We start from the raw sequence: 22134 nt of genomic DNA, 5'->3' as shown, positions 1-22134 counted from the left end.
AAGCTTACTGTACTAGGAGCAGCTCCTCTGACCCGTTTTACCTCTGCCCCAGTGATTCTGGCAGAGGTTGAAGGAAAACATCTCAGGAGAGGTAACAGGAGGGAGACCCAAATTTGGCTGGAGAAGACGTCTCCATGAGCACCTTGTGTGGAGGTGGAAGACATGGAACAGGAATAAGAGATGAGGTGCCATGACCCCGAACCTGGATGAGCCTGGGAGGCCTGTAGCAAGGAAGCTGAGAGCTGTGGTCAAAAGACAAGATTGAGAGGCTTAACCTGGCAGTTAGGGCTCCCAAATGTTAACCTAAAGAGGAAGTGAAGGGCATTTTTCTCCCCACTAACCCAGCTTTCTGGACAGAGCACTAACCTACCTGGTGGTTGTGACCTTCCAGCGCAGGCCCGGGCCTGGGCACTGGCTTTCTCCTGGTGGCTGTGGTTTGGCATTAGGGTAACTTTCTCGCTGCCCCTGAGCAAAGGCATTCCCAAGAGCTACAAATGCCTGAGAGTGGCTGGAGAGTGGGCTATGTCTTTCTCTTTGCCAAGGTGAATGAGACTTCAGGGACCTGATTCTGTAAGAGCAAGCAAGAGCCAGCCCCAGGGAGATCAGGGTTATATAGATGAACCCAGCTGTGCTGGCCTCTGGGGGTACCTGGTGTCAGAGCCCCTCTGGCTGTGTTTCAGCATCCTTTATTCTAAGATTACTGGGAGTAGCACCCCTGGAGGTTACAGCAGCTAATGTCCAGACAACTCCTTTCCCAATCTCTTGCAGACTCATTGCTTAGACAAGCACACCCCAGACTTAGAATAAAAGCTAATGAAGCAGAGAATGCAGGATTTGTGGATAACAGCCTGTCACTGCTAACTGTGACAGTTCCAATGAGACCAAGCATCAGGTACTGTTGAAAATGGCCACCTGTGTCCCACAGTGTGACAGCATTTAATGTTCAGTGATGGGCTGAGGTGTCCTCACCAGACAGATCCACACAGAGACGTCAGAGACTCTGATTCCAGCTCTCCTGGAAATTTCACATGCTGCCCCAGCTTGTCACACATTCTTTTTTGCTGCTTAAATTGGCAAGACTGTTTCTATTGCCTGTGACCAAGAACCCAAGCGGCTTGCTGCACTGGCTGCAGGGAAGCATGTGTTTAGGAAAATGAGATAGGCTTGCTGGCTGTTTGGGTCCGAAGGCATGGTGACAATCCAGTTGGGGTGAGAAGTCTGAGGAGGATGAAATATCCAGCAGGCGCTCCAGCTCAGGCTCAGGTGTGTCAAAGCTTTCATGAAGTCTTGAGGGATGAGCAGGCCCCTGGAAGCCTTGGCTTCAGTGGTCAAACTAGGACAGAACCCTGCTCTGGTTTTGAAGATGGCATGTGCCACTCTTATTACAGCTTCTTCCGTGCTAACTCGAAAGGCTAACAGCTCTGTGTGACACTCAGCAAGGGGAGACGCATATTGGGACAGGATAGAGTTGTTCAGGAGCTTTGCTGTTTGGCTCCCGTGTCCCAGCAGGCCCACGTGTCTGTAGGAAGTTGGGACGCCGATGGAAATCCCTGCAAGCCCTACTAGGAGAATCTCGGTGGAGGACCAATGGTTTTGGGACAAAGCCAAGCTGCCTTCGGCAAAGAACTGTTTTTGGAAAATGGTGCTTGGCTTGCTATTTGCTTATGGTGGAAAGATGAATACAGCCTAGGTGAACCTAGGATTAGCTGATGTTCCCAGCTGTCTTTAGATGCAACCAGAGATTTGACAGCTGAAGTCCTACATAATGTAATATTACAAAAGCAGCTCTATGAGCACATGTACATCGTATGAGGACTTGTCCAACACAGTGAGCCTGTCACATTGTACACTGTCCCTCACTTCTCCTCGTGACTCACTGACGAAGATCCGAAGACTGTGTATCCTTCTAGACAACATGGGAGTATCCGCTGTACAGAGACTGCTTGGCATCTCTAGGTCTGCTTAAGATAAACTCTTAGAGACCAGGGGGAGTTGATGGGGGGACATCTTCCTAAAGGGCAGGGCACTGGGCAACTCATTTTATCTGTCTGGGAGAACTTGTGGTCTAAAATGAATATCTATGTACATGTGTGGTCGGAGATAAAGATGTGACCAGTTGGACATGGATTTGGAGGGAGTAAGATTCTGTGATTAGTGACAGAATCTATAGATGGAGATCTTAGAATGAAGACCCAAAGCCCAAAGGCCCAGCTCTGGGGGAGGTGCTGACTTAGCTGAACAAGGTGACCTAAAGTAGTTCTTGGATGAAGGGCTATGGGGACAAGGATTAAGGTCCCATGTAGGATCTGTGACTTGAACGTCTTACAAAGGCTGAGCGGACAACTACTGAGAGACACCTTGAAGGCACAGTGGTCCTAGAAAGAGCACCTTCCCCCTAGCAGGCCAGCCAGCTGCCTGATGGTGGGTTCCCTTTCTGGACTGTTACGTAATGAGAGGGGATTTGTCACTTGCCATTTCTGCAACAGCTTCTTGCTTGAGTTTATGCCTTCCCTTCTTAACAGACTTTTTTGAAGGTCCTGAACTCTCCAGGAGAGTCAGACAGTGTTCAAGTACACTGTCCCCTACATAGGACCATGTCTGACAGAGGACTTCCTTTCTCTGTGCAGGTGAATCCACGCAACTCTCTTCTGGAAGCAGCTGGCTTGACAGTTGTGACGCCTCCACCATGGTGCTGCCCTGCTCCTCTTCTCAGGGAGCCTGGACAACTGCCCTAGAGTGTGTGCCAAGGGTGTCCAGCCTGCGCCTGCTGCCGCAGTGTTTCCTCCCAGCCAGACTGCTTGGGTTCAGACACTCACAATGGAAACACGTAGGACACCTCCCACTGCCACCACAGGGGCTCTGCTTGTTAACTTGATTCCTGTTCCTGGGTTCTGCCAGCCCAGAGGCCTAGTGATTTAAAGAAGAATGTGTCTACTTTGGATCATAACCATTTCACTGAAGCAGACATGGAGACAGCCTCTGCTCAGCTTCTTCTATGACTCTGAACAGTGAAGAGGGCTCAAAGTGTCAGGTTTGGTCATGTCAGTCAAGAAGATGCTGGGTAACAGAGGCAGAGGAAGTAGAGGCAAGGAATCCCTGGAAAATGTCCCAGTGTACGGAGCAGGTCAGCAGCAGTGCCTTCCAAGGTGTCTGTCTGGGATGAGGGTTTGGACCATTCCATCAGCTAACTGGAATTTTAGATGTGAAAAGAACCAACCGTGGCCTCATGGTGGTTATAATTAAAGGGTTTTCACGCTCTACATTTGTCTTCCTTCTAATCCGTGTTTATCTCAATAAAGGGTAAGGGTGGAGGGATCTGTATAAGGGTCCACGGGGCAGGGCTAAGAGCAAGACAGACATTGCCCGCTTCTGAACCAGGGCAGAGAGAGTGAAGTCGGGTGTTCTCCTTGGCAGGGACCAGGGATGGCTGTGTTGGGGTAAGAGTTACACCACACTTTCTGGATGTATCGGAAGAATTGATAGTAATCTTCAGGGGACTGAAGTGAATATTGAGTTTCTTTGTTTTTCACTGGAGATCTAAATATTTGAAGGCTTCCATCTCCCTTGAGCATGAGTCTTGGTAAGAGTCCATGTCTTTAAAGTCAGCTTTGCTGGCTGGTCTTATAACTCGAGTTGGGGTTGGTGGGTGTGTGTGTCTTCAAGTGTTCTGAGCCAGGAACTCTCTGGGTATTTTGGCTGGGCTTTGTTCTCTGCCTTGAGTGATTATGTGGCCTACTGGTGCTTACACTCCCTTACTGCTTACATTGCAGGCTGTGTGTTTGACTCGTCCACTAGGTGAAAGCACTAAAGGTGCACTGGGTATATATTTGGTTCCCCTGATTAAGCCACTGTCTCATTCCTTGGATGTGCAGAACTTCTAGCCTCTTCCCCAGGCCAATGTTCTCACCTTATAACCTTGATACTTACGGATGGGTGGCACCATGGAGCTGTGGTTAAATTTGTTCACAAACTGTTCGTGGGTACACGATCTAGCTGTCTCCATGCCACGGACAATGTCCTCCCTCCTCACTGGCACCTGGCTGTGCTCTGGAACCGCCACCAGGCTCAGTACCATGTTATTCTACAGAAAACCTGCCACAAATTCCATGAAGCCCCTGCTGCTCTTGTCCCTGACCCATCTGGGCCTGGTACCTTGCCAGGAAGAGAGAGGAGGAGTCCGGTCTGGTCCTATTCTTTGCCTTGCAGACCTCTATCGAGGGCTCCTGGGGGCTGTGGCAGCATGGGCAGGAGGAACCGAGTACCACTGTCCTTATTTCCATGGACACCAGCTTTGCCCTGCGGTAGGTACTTTGCTTGTTTCCCTGTCACTGATGTCACCGATGACCTCACATTTCCTGATTGAGCTTGACAGCCACCATGTGGATCTGATACACCAGATTCAGATTGGATAAAGGCTGGAGAGAAAAATCAAAGAAGACCATACTTTTCAGAGCCCCAGGCGTGGAGAGTCATATATAAATTCTCTATCTGCTGTGTGTCTCATGTCTCCTCTAGGTCACTGCAAAAGCTTCCCAATTGCTCTCTGGGCTTCCATTCCTGTTCCCTTCCTATCCATTCTCCATATTTCAAGTGTAATTGCTCTGAGCACACACCAGTATGGTTTTCTCTGACAGCCCACAGCTCCTAGTAGAAATTCAGATGTTCTGTTCAGTAGAGCCCTGGTTGTCTCTGTGCTTCCAGAAATAGCTGTCTCACACTTTCATGCTTTCTTGGGCTATTTCCTGTGCCTAGAACTCCAGGGTGTCAAGGAGGCAGACAGCAGAGAGCTCGGCACGTGCTGGGCACAGTGTGGGCAACTTGATCCCCTCCTGCAGGATGCGCAGTGGATCCTGCGGAGTGGCAGCTGTCCTATGGAGAAGATGCTGCAGAAGAAGGTGCTGGATAATGTCAGAGCTAGATATTGACAGCTGGCCAGGCGTGGCTCCCCAGGTGACAACATGGACATAGAGAAGCAGGGAGATGTGAAATTGGATGACTTCCCCAGCTACAAGGTATCGCCGTGTGCATGTGGTCAGAGCATAGAATGTGCATAAGGGCTGTGTTAGTATCCTGTTGTTGCAACAAATTGCTACAGACTTGGTGGCTTTAAACCACCAGACTATGGCTTTCTGGCTTTGGAGGTTGGAAGTCTGCTGTGGGTCTCGATGGGATTAAAACGAAGGTGTTGACAGGGCTCTTTCCTGCATGGAGCCCCTAAGGGAGAATCAGTCTCCTTAACTTCTCCTGTGTCTAGAGAAGTACACCTCAGCTCCTCCCTCCCCAGAGCGGACGCTGGCACCTCCAATCTTTTCCACATCACTCCTGGTGCTTCCCCTGGTGTTCTGTTCTCACTCTCATTTCCCTCCCTCTCTTGGAAGGACTCTGGGATTCCACCTGGTTCGCCTGAACAATCAGAATGACCCTCCTATCCAAGGTCCTCGGTCACATCTGTGAAGCCTCTTTTACCAGGTGAGTTAACGCGATCCCAGGCAGCAGGGATTCGGGTGTGACTGTCTCTGGGAGGGCTGTTGTCTTATCAGCTGCAGGGGGAAGGGTGGCAGGGACCTCATGGTTATGGGAGCAGGTGTAGGTTGAAGCTCTGGGAAAAAGGAGACTTGGATGGCCTTGACTTAGGGGAACAGGCACCCAGGTCCTCCCTAGACCTTCTCTGCCGGTCAAACTCAGTGTGGAGGACACACCAGGAAGAGCTTGCAAAGTGGACTGAGGTGGGGTGAGCCTGGCTTGCAGGCAGGGTTGGGGGGCAGCCTGGGCTGAGCCCAGACCATCCCTCCCCAGGGGATGAGCTAGGAGGATGGTGGCAGGAAGACGGCAGCAGACCCCCCTCTCTACTCAGTGAGGGTTAAGACGAGTCTATTACTGTTTCCTCGTCACTCTGTCACCCATCTAATGGCCGTCAATAGTACTTGAATGAGAATTGATGGGGAGATGGATTTAATTAACCCCAGTGTCAGCAGAGGCCCGGCTACCAGTTTGTGTGTTAATAGAGAGGCTGCTGAGCCTCTCTGGGGCTTTGCTGAGAGCCCGAGGCCAGTGGAGCAATTCTGTTCATCGAGGAGGCTGCGAGGCAGAGGGAGGCAGGGCAGTGCCTCACCCAGACCTGTGCTTTCTTCACTTGAGACCTAGCAGCCACCTTGTTGGTCGTGACCAGCCATCAGGCCCTGCTCTCTTGTCAGGAGGTCTGGGCAGGGCCAAGATGAGGGCTCAGCCTGGGTCTGAGGTCCCAAGTGCAGCTCTGGCCAGTGCCCACACAGTCGCTGTTCAGCAAGCCTGGCCCTTCCTGCTCCTCGTGTTTTCCTTGTCCTGCCCACCAGCTACCCTCTCACCCTGCCCATCCGCCAGTCTCCACCTTACCTTTGCCCTATTTCCTGCTGCATACCCCTTAGGTGCCAGCCTCACCCCTCAGCCACATTCAGCTCTGAGCTCCCCTGGAAGCTTCTTGCTTAAGCCTAGAAACGTGTGCTTGGTTGGCGTTAGGACCCTGGCTCTGGACCCGGTACCTCCCACAGGACATGTCTGTCCACTCCAGCTGTGGCAGGGAAAGGGCCGTGGAGGGAGAATCCATGTCTCAGACCATTCCTCGCGAGGAAATGTTGTTCTCCAAAAGGAGACATCTGGGTCAGCTTTGGTGAGTGCTTTGATAAGAACCGACAAATGGAGCTGGGAATGGTGGCACACACATGGAATCCCAGCATCTGGCAGGCTGAGGCAGGAGGACTGCAGGGAGCTCAAAGCCAGCTTGGAACTACATAGTGAGAGCCTGTGTCAAGAACAAAAAATCTCCCCCCACCAAAAACAAAGAGAGAGAGAGAGAGACAGAGAGGAAAAATGCTCCTGCCTCACGTATCTCCTTCTTACACTCTCGCCTGGGGCTTGCTCTAGGCCGAGAGAGGCAGGCCTTGGCACCCAGTGCCACCCACTTCCCAGAGACGCTGCATCGGGGTGCACAGGGGCTGGAGGCAGATGTGCGGCAGCCCTCTGTCAGCGCCCGGAGCCCGTCTGGCAGTCTCCATCCCTGCTTCACACCTTTGCTGTCTCTCATTTTCAGCTCTGATTGGTTTTCTTGTCTTAACACATACCCCAGGCCCGTGTTGACCCCAGTGATGGATTCAGCCTCTCCTTGGGACTCCAGCTGCCAAGCTCACCCAGAGCTTCTGGGCGTGGGGGAGGGGGCCCAGTGGTGGAAATTACCCTGTGTGTTCGGGGCTGGAGGGTGGGGGATGCCCTTCCAGATCCTGGAGGCAGCTCATGGACAGCAGGCCTTGTCACACTGGGGACTGTCAGGATCTGTCACAGAAAATAGGTTCCACTCTGAGCAAGAAGATGTCATGGCTGTGGATTGCTCCTCTCTAAGGGATGGAGAGTCTGAGTCCTGAGACAAATGAGACATTGATTTCCCTTCATTACTACGATGTGCCTGCTGCTGGCCAGGCCTCCAGAAAATGACCCACACCTAGCACACAGTTCCCTTGCTCTGCCAGCTCTGGAGGGGGACCAGAGGGAGGGTGCAGACTGACCAGAGCTCCTTCCACTGCACGGTGGGAGTTGTCATAGGTAAGGTCCTTCCCGGACCTGCAGCCTCAGGGACTAGCATGGAGTTCTTGTTCCCAGGACTCGATAGGTGATAAGAATGAGCATGGTTGTACCCGAGATGAGGGAGGTGGAGCCTCCCAGGTCCTCGGATGCTTGCTATGTCCAGTGTCTGGAAGCATCACGTGTCTGGCTGAGTTGTCACTCTTCAGGCAGGGGTGTGAGATGCTGTCTTTGAGCCAAGGACAAGAAGGTTTGTGAGACCAGGAGGTGAAGCTTTGAGGGTTTATGCTCTCTCTTCCCTCCTGTTACTTTGCAGTTAATTCTGTCTTAAGTTTTAAAATGTGTGACAAATGCTGTAAGAAACGAAACAGTCTAATAATAAAGGGAGTGGTCGTTAAATACCGCACTCTCTTAAATACGCACACTTTGTCTCACACCACCATGTGTCTGTTAGGGACTGAATTTGTGTGTTGAAGGCCAGATTCCCATTGTGGAGACAGAACCTTAGAGGAAGAAATTAAGGTTAAATGTGATCTGAAAGGTGGGGTCCTGAACTGATAGGATTGGTGTTTTTACCAAAAAGGACACCAGAGAGCTCACTCTTCTGCGCACACACTGAGGAAAAGCCAGGGGTGGCCACGGGGGAGGGCAGCCGGGTGCACGCTGTGAAGCAGATCCTCGCAGGAAGCAGAGGCCGCTGCCCTTGACCTTACATTTCCCAGCCTGCAGCACTGTGAGAAATCCATTCTTTAAGTCACCTCATCTGCAGTGTGTTTCCGAGGCGGTCTGAAGTTAACATTTGTGTGGGTATGTACAGACGAACAAACTGCTGGGCCACGCATCGCCCTGTAACTTTTGTCAAGGCAATGGGAAATTTTGAGGACTTCACATATCTCGATGTTTATTTGTCAGTTTTTATTCTTATTAGTAAATGTTTGCAGTATATAATGATTGCACGCCCTGTGGGGGATCCATACCCATAAATAACACATCCCAAGTGTTCCTTTTTTTCTCCTCCTCTCTGCCTTGCTTTCTCCTCCCTTTGTCTCTTGGTCCCCCTCATTTACGAAGGACCTATCTGCCTATATACACACTTATCTTTTAGTTTGCTCTTTGTTTCTATTTTGGGTCTCTCATATAAAAGAAGCTTCTGTGTCTGATTTATCTCACCTACCACTGCAGCCCAGGAAGCATTTATCTTCCTACAAATGTCCCACGTTCATCCTCTGACGTTGGATGTGCAGTGAAGAAGCTCCCATAGGTGTTGATGCACATCTCAGCCATGGTGTATTTCCTGTACCTGCGCATTTCCATCCCCTCAACCGCATCCTTCAGGCTGTGCAGCTGTGGGGGTGACCCCATGGTTGGAGGGCAGGAGCCCGAGTTGTCCTAACTCTGCCATAGTCAGTATGGCCTTGGGCAAACAGCTGCCCTGCTCCGAGCTGTTTCCCCGTCCGTGAAGACCCTTCTGGGATTCAGTGATTCAGCATCTACAGGTGTGGCCCAGAGAAGTGTCTCCTACTGGTGTGCTGGGCTGGCCTTTTGGGGACAAAGACCTGCTACTGAAGACCATACAGAGGGGCTGCTGACAGAGCTCCCAGTGACTGAGGGGAGCAGCTGGCTTTCCTCACCTGTGTATACAGGACATGGATGCTCGTCCCCTGTTCTATTTGCCTGGAGCCTTTCACAGTCCTTTGTGTGGGATGAGCAGGGGCCTGGGACAGAGCAAGGAACTGGAAAATGTGGTGTCCTGGCTGTGCGACTTCTGGAAAGCCTCTGTGAGCCTCATTACATTCACCCTTAAGGTTAGAAGATTGGTAATGGATAACACACAAGGTGCTTATAAAAGGTGCTTTTTAGACATTGCCTTCTGACCTGAATCTTGGGCAGCAGTGTTGCAGTCCCAGGTAGGGTGGTTGGCATTGTCTCCTCTGTGCTATGGGTAGGGCATGTCCAACAGAAGCCAGGCCAATCCCTAGAGCCCTGAAGCACACTCAAACCACACTTGGGAAGGAGGGTGGCAGTGGGACTTCAGGCTGACATCTGTGTTCTGGAACCTTGATGTCTGACCCAGATCTACGTTCAAGTCAGTGGAAAGCTGAGAAGTTTGAGATGTGCTTTTCTGTGGCCCAGCCAGCAGGGACTCAAGGATGGGAAGGGTGGGGAGGCTCAGGAGTGGAACACTCGGGATCAAGCAGCTTTTAGACTCAGGGAAAGAGGCAGCACGTCTCAGGAGTGCCTGGAAATGGAGCAACAGGGTCTGCTTCTGAGCTGCGAGGAGCAACTGCTTGCTAAATCCTGAGCCTGGGGAGCCTCGGGCTTGGAAGGCACAGCTGGAACTCCTTGACCTGTCTCCCCTCCTCATCGGCCACTGAGCACTCTGGTCCCTCAGGCCCTCAACCTCAACAAAATGCACTTTTTTCTTTTAAGGCTTGACAGATCCTGTTGGGAGTTCTCAGAGTCAAGAGTAAATGGCTGAGATCACTAAAGAAATAGCAGCAATTTTTATTGTGGTAACGTATACATAAAAATTTCATTTCAACTGTCATTTCATGGACAGTTCTGCATGATTAAAGGTGATCACAATCTTATGAAGCCATAGAAGAAAAAGAAGAAGAAGAAGAGGAGAGGAGGAAGAGGAGGAGGAGATGGAGGAAGAAGAAAGAAGAGGAGGAGGAATAAGAAGGAAGAAGAAGAAGAAGAAGAAGAAGAAGAAGAAGAAGAAGAAGACCACCTTAGGAAGATGACAACCAGTAGCTAATGGCCCAGCTAAGGGCACTAGGGTAAGCTGTCTGTGGGCCACTGGGAGGGTGATTCAGAGCATAAAATTATTTTTCTCATGAAAAACTATCTGTACCTTCTGAATTTTAAACTCAACAAACATGAAAAATAATTTAACAAACCTGTTTGCCCAACCCCGACACCTGCTGTAGGGCAATATTGTGGCTTTGCGGGTGGGGTCCCTCAGAAGCTGAGATTGGGGCTGGCAGGGAAAGGTTGCTTTGATCTTTAGGACTCAGATCCTGATTGGCATAATTAAGATTTCTGAAAGCCTGGAGTTTGCAATGTTCGGAACTCCTGAGCTGCCTTCAGATGTGGTTGCTGAGTCTCACCATCACGTCACTTTCCTGGGGCCAGTTCCTTCATCTTAGGCAAGTTGTAGAACTGCTTAGCAGTGTCTGTTTCCCATGGTTAAAACAAGGGCTTTAAAACAATGAATGAGATACTGCCTATTTCACACCGAACGTGGTGTATAACTGGCACTTAACATTTAGGTTATTTATTATTTGGATTTTTGGAATGGCAGGAGTATACAGTGTCAGGATATCAGATGCTGGGTGCAGAAAGAATACAAGACTTTTTTTAGAAGAAAAATTGAAGTTTGGTGAAGCTAGAGAGCAAGAAAAGAAGAAAAAACCATCCTAAACCCCCATATCCCTCTCTAGAAAAGAGGTGGGACAGGGCCACCAGGAAGTGACTTCAGAAATGTGCAAGGACCTGCAACCAGAGTTACAGAGGCAGAGGAAGGGTGGGGGGGGGGCAATAAGCCGACAGCAGCTGCTGGAGGAGGGGGCGGGGTGGACATGGCAGAGAAAGCTGAGCTGGAGGGACGCTAGGAATTGTCCAGCAGGTCAGAAAGTACACGGTGATAATGTTGGACTTATTAAAACTGAATTAGAAGCTGGCTGGCAAGCAGCCTTCAGGGATGACCATATCCAGACATACCTGAGAGGTCAAACCTAGAGCCAGATCGAGCAGCAGAGGGGCCTGTGTCCAGGCCTGGGTTCCTTGGGTGGACGGGCTCCTGCAGGAGGCTGCTTCTGCAGGTGGAGGAGTAGCCCATAGTCTCCTATGGTGTGAGGTGATGTCCAAGAGGCAGAAGGTCAGCTTTCTGTAGAAGTCAGCTGTCTTCTCAGTTAGCCCCCTAAAAGATTCCTCTCTAAACTCTGCTAGAGGGCTGAGGATATAGCTCAGCTGTGTAAGTGCCTGCCTGGCAAGTGCAAGGGATCGAGATCGATTCCCAGTACCAAAACATAAAAAATAAATAAACTCTGCTAGAGGGAGGTTCTGTGTCCCTCCCCGTCTTTGGAGCTCAGAGAACCCTGAGAAAGGGAACAGGCAGAAAGTGGGGCCTCTGTCACTGGGCCAGTATTGGTCCTCACCTGTCCTTGGGACTCCCAGGACAGAGGTAAGGAGAACAGAATGTGCCCAGAGAGCTTGATGGTGCTGGGGGCTCAGGAGGGACTACGGGGCAGCAGGCTTGAAGCTGCATTTGTTCATGCATTTAGGGACTTGGGGGCCTGATAGAGATTGAGGGAAGCCCGCTGGAGAATAAGGGCTGTCAGGGGTCCCTAGTATTCGAGGAGATGAAGCTTTCAATGAGCTGGGAAAGTCCTCATATTTCTCTCACTCAGGGCCTGAACAGGGGACTGCCTGAGAAGATCAGGGGTTTCCTCTAGCGCTGTTCTCTTCCCAGGGCTACCCCCACCTGAGGAGGGATAAGAAGAAGAGAGGCTGAGTGGTGGCTCTGCTAGATGTCAGAATATTTTGCTGCCTTGAGTTTGTTACTTCTCCCAGGCCCCATCCTGGACCTTCACTTCCCAGACTGTAATGTGAAGGTTGTTACAATTGACATCCTCTGGCAGTCTTACCGGTCCAATTCAAGCCCAGAGATGCCACCTTGAAGGGACGAGGCCAACCCAGGGCATGGCCAGCAGCTATCTCCCCTCTAGTCACTGGGAAGTGAGGAGGGGCAGAAACCAGCTCTTCCAGGAGACCTGGGGAGATCTAGGTGACCTTGAATAGGATCCCAGAGCTGTAGCAAAGTGTATCTGGACCAGAAGGTGGCCAGGCAGCTCTCAGCTCAGGGTGGACCCTGATTCCTAGGCAGCCCACCGATGAGAATTCTCTGAGCCTCCTACACTGGCTGGAGCCAAAGACACCTGTCTGCTCTGTTCTCAGGCCCTTGCTGCTACAGCGAGGCTCAGAGTCATGTTCCTCAGGGCCTTTCCCAGGTTGAACGTCCTGCTCTGGAAACCGTTCTACAGGACCAGGATGGCAGAGAGCCCAACACAGCCAGTCCCTCTGGGGACCTAATGCTTTTCTTTAGCAATCAGGCACATCTTGAATTTGCATGTCTTTTTCCACATAAATTACTGCTTTTAACTCCCCTCTCTCTCTCTCTCTCTCTCTTTCTCTCTCTCTCTCTCTCTCTCGTTCTACTTATTCACATTCTTTCTCCCAGAAAAGTACCAGATTTTACACTTACCTTTCCTCACCCCATCTCAAGCTGTCGATGTTTTTTCCTCTCATCTCAGCTCCAATGTGCCATCGTATTAGCATTTCCTTTTAGCCGGTGTCCTCTAGAAATCTGATAGTGGCTGGCTGTGCTGTTATCCGAGCCACTGATAAAAGCATTAAACAAGACATGGCCAAGTTCAGAGAAAGCGCTGCAGTCTCCAGAGACCCCTCTAAGTTCATATTGATTCATTAATTAGGTCTCCTTTGATACAGTTGTTCAAGCAGCGATGGATCTGGCGGACACCCTTGTTCACAGGACAACCCCAAGAGCCTTTGCCAGATGCCTGCTGAATCTCAGAAGCCCTCAGTCTGTGACAGTCTTCTGCCTGTGTCCCGTGACCCTCATGAAGACAGGAACTGTGTGGGTTTGACATGACTTCCTCCTGGCCTGCAGCCACCCGTTGATGACTGGGCTCAAACTACTGGCTTAGTGATGCTTTCCACCATTTTACTTGGAAAGTAACGCAGGATCAGCTAGTGTGACATCTGCCTTTGGAATCTGCCTTTCTCCTCCTTGGGAACCTGGGATGTTTATTGGCCTTCTTCTGCTCTTCCTATGATTTCTGTTGTTTTTAGGCATAACTGCTTTTGAGTCTACAGATATCTGCTGGTTCTTCCAAAGGTTTCAAAGATAACTAATTTTCCATACCAGACGATGGACTCACTCAGGGTAGCTAGCTGTCCAGAAAACATAAAAAAAAGCATCACTGTGTTCAGTTACCAAATAATATTAAGGGTGACCAATACCTCTCCCATATTAAAAGCTAATTACAAAAATTTTTGCCATAGCTATGACAGAGGATTAATTTCATTTACTAGACAAACTGGTCTTAGAAATCCGTAACAGAAAGATATACAACTCAAGAAAAAGTGAAAAGTGTATTTATAAATAGGCTGCTTATACAAATAAATAAGAAAGGTCAATAAGCACATGAAACCACTCCATCTGTCATGATTAGCATAAAGCAATAATGGGATTATTATTGTGTCATCAGATTAGCAAAATTAAAGTGATAAAACCTAATGCTAACAAAGACAGGAGAAAATGGGCACTTGGGTATACAGCTGTCGAAAATACAAATCACTGCAGTATATTTGAAGGATAGTTTAATACCTATCAGGAATTTAAAACATATGCCTTTACCTTTAGAGATCTGGTCACATAACTCACACATGGATGTTCATGGCAAGGTTGCAAAAGCATTAGAAACACTAAAGATTTGTCACTAGGTGGCTGGTCACACAGCTGTGAAATGAACTCCTGCGCCATTAGAATGAAGAATCTCTACTGAAGGGTATGTAAGAAGGATAAGTTTTCCTGGAGGGTGGGAGTGGGGCTGGGGGAGGGGGAGGAATTCTGTTCATAACAACAGTGTCTATATGGTTTTGATTTCTTTGCCAAGTGTGTACATTTCTTTTATAATTAAAAAGAGAAGTTGATGCCTTCCTCCTTGTCCCCACCATACAGGTAGTTACCAAGAGCCCCTTGTGGCTGCTGATTGTTTTGCATGATGGAAAGGATCCCAGACAGGTTTTGAGGGTCATGCTCACCTCTCCACCATCAAGACCTCTTTCCAGGGACCCTGGGTTCTGAATGTGGCTAAAAAGCTCTTGCCATGGTTCTACGTGGTCTTGGTGGAGAGCTCTGCCTTCAATCCGTCCTCTCCCTCCACTGTAGCCTCCAAACTCTGTGGTCCATTTTTGTACTGGCTTCTTGGGTTGATTGGCTGTGGCTCCTTCCACTTGCCGGCCTCTTTGTAAACTTTTATTTGGACAGCCTTTCCTTTCTTCTTTGACATCAGCTGTTTTCCTGGGGGAGAATCAGAGCACCGGATGAGGGACCCTATCCATCTTTGCTCAGAAAGTGCCCATCTCCACCTTTCTGAAGCCCAGGACAACCTTATTCAGCACAAAGCTACTGGGCCCGGAGGTACAAGGGAGCCACAGTGCGATTCAGACAGCCCTTGAAGGGTTTGTAGTCTGCCAGGGGCAGTGTGTGTGCTGATGAGTTACAATGCAGAGGACTTAAGCCATCGTTGTATTCCATGTAATGCTTCAATGTGTCCTTGGCTTCCCTTGTACACACTGAAGTCTCTTAGGAGATAGAGAGCAAAGAAAGTGGATTACCTGGGGAGATTCTCCTCTCCTACTCCTGATCTGATTGTAGTGGTATGGAGATAGGTTTTGGAGAGTGAAGGTGTTCCAGTTCTAGTCCTTAGGAAGCCCTGAGCACAAACGGTAGTAATAAGTAGGGATCTGATTGTTCCTTTTCAAGTGGGGGTTAGAAGCAGAGTCATTAGAAGCTCCCCGAGCTTGGGAGAAAGTGTGTGTGTGTGTGTGTGTGTGTGTGTGTGTGTGTGTGCGCTCACGTGCATGTGCACATGCATGCTCACACACATGGGGAAGCTGAGAGAGGCTGGGGAGGGAACTGTGTGTTTCATGAAGCCTCAAGTGGAGGGGGTGGTGTGGGAATGTGGAGGGGAGTTTGGGGTCCCTTCCCCCACCAGCATCAAAATTGCAGGAAGGCAGATTAAGTGTTGCTGACCCCAGGAGACAAGCGGCTCTGTTTCCAAGGGAACCACATGCCTCAATCAAGGCCCCTGGAAGGGAGGGTGAGCCAGCAAGGAGCAGCAGCCCCTGCAGCAGCCCCTCAGCCCTGTGCCAGCCCATGGAGGGGCTCTGAGCAGGTCTCTCCACACCTGGCTGAGCTGTGGCTGGCAGGGTAGCTCAGAGCAGCGGAGGCCCCTTCACAGTCCTTAGGAGGGGAGGGAAGGTGGCTGGGAAACTTGACTGTCCTTCTCCCCCAGGTCTGAATAGCCTCTTGGCCACTCTGGGCATGGTTCTCCGTTTTCACAATGAAAGCACTGAGCAGAGTCTTTGCCTGTGACCTGCTGAGACCACCCCTTGCCTGCTCTACCCAGCCCTCCTGCCCCAGGTCTGAGTGGGGTGAAGAACCCTAGAAATCTATCCCGCTTCACAGTCAGCCCCTCATGATAGCATGTGGGGCCCAAGAGCCCGAAGAGTAGTCTACTCTGCAGCTTCCAGCAGCTTCTAGCAGGAGCAGAGATGGGGACTGAAGTGTCAGGAGGGGCTCTGAGGTGAGGAGTGGGTGAGAATGATTTTCTCAGCCCACAGCCTTTCTCTGGGGCTGCAGGGAAGTGAGTGGAGCCCCACCACTGTCCAGGGCATCCTGGCCCATGGGCCTGATTGCTGTCCACAGAGGCCAGCACTGGGCAGCCCATGCTTTGATTTCAGGGTCAGAAAGGCACAAGAATGTGTGAAGCAGAAAGAGCCATTGGGACCAGGTAGCTGGTGGCTCAATTCCAAAGCATCCTACCTGCTGGCAGGTGACTGGGGCAGGTGCTCAGCCCCCTGAATCTCCAGCTGCATGAAACACCCGCTTCACAAGATTGTTATGAGGATTAGAGGAGATAGACAAGTAAAATATCGAACACAGTGCCCAGCAGGTGGCAAGTGCTCAGCTAGTGGCAGATCCCTTCTACAAATAAAATAGTTAATATACATCACCTAGGTCAATGGCTCTCAACCCTAGCTGCACTATAAAATTTACCGAGGGAGCTTTTGGAATACTCCATTTCTGCATTGGCCCACAGAATAATCTAGACTGGATTCTTGCTTCAATATTTAAAATGCACCAGAGACTATTATCAGTCAGTCATGAGAGAGGAACAGGAAATGGATTCACCCTCCCATCTTAACATCCAGGAATCTGGATATAGCACAGCAGGGATCCCCAATCCTGTTAGAAACTGGGCCATACAGCAGGTGGGCAGCGTGTGAGCTAAGCCTCTGTTTGTATTTACAGCTGTTCCCATGGTTTTCGGAACCGCCTGAGCTCACTTCTTGTGCAGTAGATACCCAAGCAATGCAAAGCCAACTGTGAGCTGTGCAGAGGATCTAGTTGATCCTTCTGAAAGGCTAGTGCTTGATGATCTGGAGAGGAGCTAAAGTGGAGATGCTAGGCACTGAGGAGTGACTGTAAATCAGGTTAGCATTAGCGGGGAACTTTGACTGCACAGAGAACATAGTAAATGAATTGTGGCAGGCTCTTATCAAAACCTTGCCAGTGAGTGACAAGTGACACGCTGTATCTGGCGGCAGACTTTCTAGTGGCAAGAGAGTTGACATGCTTCAACTGTACAGCTGCATCTGGTAGCAGGTGTTCAGTCAGAACCAAACACATGGTTTAGTCCAAGCATGGCCCCCATGTTATTAATTTATTAATTTACTTATTTATCTATTTACCATTCCCATCTGCACGTCTTCCCCACACTGGGCACTTGTTTCAGTCACTAACCAAAATGAGTCAAAAACAAACATCAGCAGAGAGCTGCTTTGAAGAGGAGAGAACCGATGATGAAAGAGCAAAAGAATCTAAGACTGCCAACCACAGGAAGCTGCATGTAAAAGAAAATGCAGGGAATCCTATTCATATTACAGCTCCACTGCAACAGGTAATTCACGCTCCAAGCCCACTTTGGCAACTGGCTACCCAACAAAGCTGTAAAACCTTCAAAACTGCTTCACCACATGGAGACCAGGCACCCTGCACTAAAAGATGAATCTTTTCAGTTTTTTCAAAAGAGATAAACATAAACATGAAGAATAAGAGCTATTATTGCAGGGGACCACTTTATCAAATGTGTCTGCACTGAGAGAACCATTCTCAGTGGGTAAACGCATTGCTAAAACTCAGAATCCCTGTATGATGAGTGAAGAGTTGATCCTACCTGCTGCTTAAAACATTTATCGTAAACTTTTAGGAGAAGTTGCAGTTCAAAAGGTAGTGCTAATTCTTATTTTTGGCTAGCACCATAACTAGATGAATTGATAGAATACTAGAAGATATTACAGCACAACTGCTAGAGAGGTTTACAACAGGGCAACAATGCTTGCTTTTGTGAGACATATTTTTCAGGAGGGTGTGCATGAGGATATGTTGTGTACACTTTTGTTCCAACCAATACAGCAGCTGCAGGACTTACAGTCTTCAAATGATTACGTATCAAGAAAATGGAACTGGTCACTTTGTGTTAATATAGATATAAGTACAATACCTGCCCTCTTTGGACACTTTTCTGGTTTCACTTCTTGGGTCAAAGAGATTGCTTCTGAATATGAGTCTACGAACTATATCATCCACAGAGACATCTAGCTACCCAAGAAATGTCACTTGAACTTAACACCATTCTTCAGAATCTAATTTAAAATACATACCTTTAACTCACATTTGTTCACACAGCTCTGTGAGGAGATGTACACAAAAACACACATCTTCTCTTCTACACAAAAGAAAGGTGGCTTTGTAAGGTAGATCATGGGCCAGTGTTTTGAGTTACAAGCCCTACTTTTTTTTTTTTGTCTTTTTCTTTTTTTATTGGTACCAGGGATTGAACTCATGACCACACATTTGCAAGGCAGGTGCTTATGCTTCGAGCTAAATCCCCAGCCCCAAGCCCTACTTTTGAGATTTCTTTTACAAAGAAAAGTCACCATTGGCACCACACTTCAGTGTCACAGAATGGGTTGCAAAACTTGTTTACTCGTGTGACATATTCCACTCGCTCAGTGAAATCAATCTCTCCCAATCTGTCACTTTGGGGGAGAATGGCAACTGTGTTCAAGTTGGCAGATAAAGGGGCTGCATTGAAAGTCAAGGTGAAATGGTGGGGGTGACAAGTGACCACTGGAATTTTTTAAAAATTTTATTTAAGGAAAAAAAGAAAAATAAAAACAGAAAAAGGGTACAAGTTATACAGAATTTCAGAAAAAAAAAAACAGTAGGAAATCACTAGTTAATAGATTACATATTATCATCTTAGAAATAGTTGTTCAAGTTACAAAATTAAAGCATATAAAGTGGACATTCAAACAATGAGATTACAAACAGTTCTGTTCAATGATCCAACAAAACTCAGTAATGTGGTTATCTATCTTATATACTTAAATATATATGCAGTTATATCCTTTAGAGCACTTTCTTTTCCTCTCTTTTTTACAATGACAATTATATATTTTGGGTTTTATTACTCCCACAGTTCTTATTACTTTTTTTGAAGAGAATAAAATCAAATGTGACATAACAAAACAGAGTCAGTCAAATCAAAAGGCTGGACATAGTACATAATGTAAAAAACAGAATACAAGGTGATCAACAATGGTTAACATAATGCCTCTTGCTATCTTAAAAAGAATTGCCTATATCATCAGTTATAATAAAATTGAACAAAAGAGTATAGAACAAAACCAATAAATCAAAACATTGGAGACATTGCAGGACTTCAAAAGAAGATAGTAGTCAAACCAGAATGGGCGTCATAGTGAATCTTATTGACTTCACAGTTGTTGCCTATAGTCTCAAACTTGGTAGTATCAAGGAAAACAGAAGATGGTGAGAGCAATACAGGGTTTCAAATCAAGTTAATAGGAAATCAAAGTGGGTTACTATAATATATCCTGCTATTTTTAAAATTTTTCCCTTAATTAAAAGGATAAAAATAAAAAAGTAAATAATAAAAAAGGAGATTGAGATAAAAGAGGACATAAGAACAAAACAGCACAGGTCAAAGCATAACCATTTAAGCAAAACACTGTTTCACCACAAGATATCCCGACATAAAATTAATTACCATAGTGTCTCTTTCCTTGAAATCTTTAAGTATAACTTCGTATACTGTAGCGTCAAACATATCAAGACAATGTAAAACCACTCAAGAGAATGACAGTATTACAGGGTATTTAGAAATAACTAACAGAAAATTAAGAATGGTTTCTGTATAATCTCCTTGTATACAAAAGTGTTTGTTTATATTATCACATATAATAAAATCCAATAAGATACAACATGTGAAGACCAATGGAGACAGAAGAGAAGCTTGATGGGACTTCAAAACAAGATGATATTAAATCAGCACTAGCTATTATGTCTTGTTTTCTCCAAAATAGCTGTTCCTACCATCCAACCTTCTGTGCCTCATTTCTGTTGAGCTCTTTTTCTGTTATTACTTGTCAGTTTGTCTTCTTCATTTCGCTTTCTGCTCCATTCATTGTGGCCTCTCTTCCACTGTTTCTGGAATCTTGGTATTTTTCTTTTTTTAGAATGTCCTACAGTATTCTCTGTAGAGTTGAATTGGTGGTTGCAAATTCCCCTAGTTCCTCTTTATCCTGGAAGCACCTTGTTTCTCCATCAATTTCTAGGGACAGTTGTGCAGGATATATCAATCTTGGCTGGAGGTTATTCTTTCAAAGCTTGAGTTATTTCCCCCACACTCTTTGTGATTTGATGGTTTGTGCTGAGAAGTCTGCTGTAATTCTGATGGGTGTTCCCTTGTAAGTGATCTGTTTCTTGCCTCTGATGGCTTTTAATATTCTGTTCTTATATTGGATTTCTAGAATTTTGATTATTATATGCCTGGGTGTAGTTCTGTTTGGGTTGTAGGTAGCTGGGGTCCTGTATGCCTCATACATCTGAGTATCTTTACCTTTTGCTAAATTAGGGAAACTCTCCTGGATTATTTCTGTGAATAGCCTTTGTAGTTCAATTGTTTGTGTCCCTACTTCTTCTTTTATGTTCTTAATTCTTAAGTTATAGATCCTCTTATCATCTTCAAGCCTTTGTATTATTGCTGTTTGTTTTCTTGTTATTTTTAAGAAGTCTTTCATTTCATGCTCCCACTTTACAAATCTGTCCTCCAGTTCAGATAATCTATCCTTAGTTTCTTTCAAGCTGTTATGCCAGCTTTCAATAGAGTTTTTAGTTTCCTGGTAATCTCTTTGAACCTGCTTCACATATTCTATGTTTTCTCTATTTTCTCCATCAAACAATTCTCCCCTTTTTTTCTATTCTTCCATTCCACCATCTGTTTTTTCTTGGGAAGTATTTAGCATTTCTCTAACTATTCTACTTATACCTTGCTTTAGGTCTTTAAATAGTTCACTTTTGAACTTGTCTGTGAGGCTCCGGAGATATCGCTTTATGTGTATTGGCACCATGTCTGATATTGCATATTTTTTGGCCTCATTCTCCTTTGCATTTACCTTTCCTGGATCAGTGTTCTCAGGATTGGGGGCCGAGGATCCTTTCTTGTTGCTACCTCTTCCCATACTTTTTGTTCCTTCCATACAAGCATATATAGGAGTCCCAATTTCTTTCTTTGTCAGTTACAGTTTGTTTGAATTGCACCACCTAGGTGTTCCTACCCATTGCAGTGTACTAGGCAGCCTCTACTGGGCCTGCCCCTCCAGGTCAATCAACCTACTGAAGGCTTCACTGCTAGGGTGCACCGCCAGGCGCTGGGACCGGGTTTGGGCAAGCCTACTGAGTCTTAGTCTGCGGTGTCACCCAGACCAAGCACTCCCCACCAATCCTGCTTGAGAGGGGAATATGTGACTAAAGTCACTGCAGCGTCCTGTTCCAGCTAGTCTGCCTGGTCCCAGAATGTCCTCTGTTGGAGCCTCCTTATCTATGGAGGGGTCCTTGTTCCTCTCACTCACTGCAGGTTGATGCAGGGCTCCCCGCCAGTCCTGCTCTCAACTCGTTGACCGATTCCCACTCTCAGAGGTTTCACGTCTCTCTCCGTGCCGTGCCAATTTGGATGCAGCAGCGGTGGCAGGAAATTCAAGTCCCGGCTTTCAGAGGCGCGGTTCCAGCTTCAGCGCTGAGATTTTATCTGTTCCAGTTATAGCACCAGGATTGCATTTCCAGTTGGTTTCTCTAACCTTAGTTCATTCCTGGGTCGGCAAGGTACATCTCCCCTTGCTTAGGACTCCTCACACCACACGATTCCTGGATTCTAAGCTGGCTAAGTCAGAGGGCCTCCACAGCTGCTGTTAGCTATCTGGCATGTTCTCCTGTAAGTGACCACTGGGATTTTTGATGTGTTTCAAACATTGGCAGACTTTCTAGAAGCAGGCTGACCCAGGGCCTTTTTTTTTGCAGAGATACACACTCACCTATCTCAGTTTTGAAAGTTTGAGCATTACTTTCTAACTACTAAAGTCTCCCAAACTACAAAAGAATAGATTTATAACCTGTTATTCATAAATGTTATTCATGAATAACACAGGTGAGTTGATTTTGCCTATGTTAGAGGATCAACTACTTGACATTGCAAATCGTGGTGACCTGATAAGTGTGTCTGAGACAACTTCAAATCTCCATACATTCTTGATTAAAGTCAATACAGAATATCATGAGATTGCCATAAAAGCACCAAACTGTAACCCTTAAGACAGACTACAAGAAACATAGATGTCTCTCAC

The 22134-nt window shown here is 47.4% G+C and overlaps 1 long non-coding RNA gene across 2 annotated transcripts in view; it reads left to right on the top strand.

Moving 5' to 3' along the window:
- The first annotated feature begins 4783 nt into the window (after positions 1 to 4783).
- The window catches only part of LOC134473645 (uncharacterized), a 65837-nt gene continuing 48486 nt past the window's right edge, over positions 4784 to 22134 (top strand). Inside the window, exons 1-3 of one of the 2 annotated variants that reach the window (XR_010043997.1) lie at positions 4784 to 5012; positions 5379 to 5469; positions 13066 to 13729. This is a non-coding gene — a long non-coding RNA (uncharacterized LOC134473645). Of the gene's footprint in view, positions 5013 to 5378; positions 5470 to 13065; positions 13730 to 22134 lie in introns of those variants that run through there. The other variant, XR_010043996.1, reaches the window with a different exon arrangement.

The sequence above is a fragment of the Cavia porcellus genome, unplaced genomic scaffold (genome assembly GCF_034190915.1).
Source record: "Cavia porcellus strain 051 isolate PalLab524CR breed Dunkin Hartley unplaced genomic scaffold, mCavPor4.1 scaffold_28, whole genome shotgun sequence".
Lineage (NCBI taxonomy): Eukaryota > Metazoa > Chordata > Mammalia > Rodentia > Caviidae > Cavia > Cavia porcellus.
Note: the sequence above shows the minus strand (reverse complement) of the source record. Positions and strands in the feature narration are given on the sequence as shown.